The 1,489-nt window shown below is 35.2% G+C and overlaps 1 long non-coding RNA gene across 1 annotated transcript; it reads right to left on the bottom strand.

Annotated features, from left to right (window-relative positions):
• On the bottom strand, positions 1–1,041 carry LOC129947096 (uncharacterized). The gene is made up of 4 exons (XR_008781684.1): positions 541–1,041; positions 341–466; positions 190–270; positions 1–124 (listed from the first exon to the last, which is right to left on the bottom strand). It is a non-coding gene; the product is annotated as an uncharacterized LOC129947096 (long non-coding RNA).
• Between the last annotated feature and the right edge of the window lie 448 nt (positions 1,042–1,489).

Below are 1,489 nucleotides of genomic sequence, written 5' to 3'. Positions count from 1 at the left end.
TAAATTTTTATGATTTTATTGAAAAAAATGCTGCCAATGTGCAGATTCCATTTTTTAGCTGCTCCGTGGTGACACACAAACTTTTAATGTCCGCTCTCATTTCGTCTATCATATCTTGTTGATTCTATACAAAATGTAAAGCAAATATATAGAAATTTAATTTAATAAAATAATAATAGTTATAATTACCGTTTTCTTAAAAATCCGCCTTGGCTGCTTTGTGGGTGAAAATTCAATGGAGTCCATTGCCGACTGTTTAGATCCGGAAGCCTTTAAAAAAAGAGCAATAAAATAGGATTAGATAATTGTAGAAAGGGATTTGTAATTTAAATGAAATTACCTGAATATTTTTCTTGTCCATTTGAACACAAATTCTACCAATTTACCAAAATATTCACTTTTTTACAATTATAATTTATTTTCTAAACTCTTTTTAATAACTTTAAGCTTTACTCACTTGTTGACACTATGAACAATGAAATTCAATTGAAAACTGTTTCTCGAAAAAACAACAATGCTCTCAAAAAAAAAATCACTTACCCCGAACACTGTGCGTTGTTGTTGGAAATAACTTTGTTTCTAAGCAAACCAGGCTGACGATCGCGAATCGAAGTTTTTATGATATGTAAAAAACCCGAACATTGCAATCCTTCAACCATGCGTCGCCATCACCGTCGGTCGTTGTTGTTGGAAATAACTTTGTTTCTCGAAGCAAACCAGGCTGACGAACGGGAACGGCAATTTTTTATTGTATGTAAAAAACCCGAGCATTGAAATTCTAAAACTGAAGCCAATCTCCGTATTATTCAGTGGCAGGTAGAGAAGAAAAAGGCAAATATAAACAAAAACAAAACACCCATCTCGTGCTTCATATCGGGAATGAAATATTTTACAAGGAAAAAGATAGGGTGGATTGTATAATCATAGGAAAAACGCAATGCCTTTCAGTAAGGATTTCATTGCATGCTATTCCTAAATGATTCGAGTAGCTGATTTCCTTGGCGATTTCACACAAAATTTTCATTGGTGAGCAAATTTCCTACTGGGACAGTACACAAAATCTCATCAACACACTACCACCGCGATATAATACATTATAAATTAGCACACATTTATTTAGCGCGAGAATATTTTTTTTATTTTTTTTACCGCATCACGTTTTTTAGTTTTATTAGCTTTTTTTCAAATAATTTTTAGGGCGGAGTTTTTAATTTTTATTTTCCGCCATCCGCTGCCGTCTGCCACCGTTTGTCATCATTGCTGCAGTCCATATCAAGCCCGCGACCCTATACCCGACCCGATGCGATCCGTTCGAAGTCCTAGTGCATTTTATCCACATGTGCGAGGCTGCGAGGCCAAAAAAAGCACACTGCTCTCCAGAATCCTGAAGCCAGCAACAACAACAACAGCAACACAACCAACATAGGGACTACCTAGTTTGATTTTTTTATATAACGGTTTTGTGTATCTTTTTTCCCAATTTTTCCCG

This window comes from Eupeodes corollae, chromosome 2 (assembly GCF_945859685.1).
Source record: "Eupeodes corollae chromosome 2, idEupCoro1.1, whole genome shotgun sequence".
Classification (NCBI taxonomy): domain Eukaryota; kingdom Metazoa; phylum Arthropoda; class Insecta; order Diptera; family Syrphidae; genus Eupeodes; species Eupeodes corollae.
The sequence above is the reverse complement of the archived record's forward strand: the minus strand, read 5'-3'. Positions and strand labels throughout refer to the sequence as shown.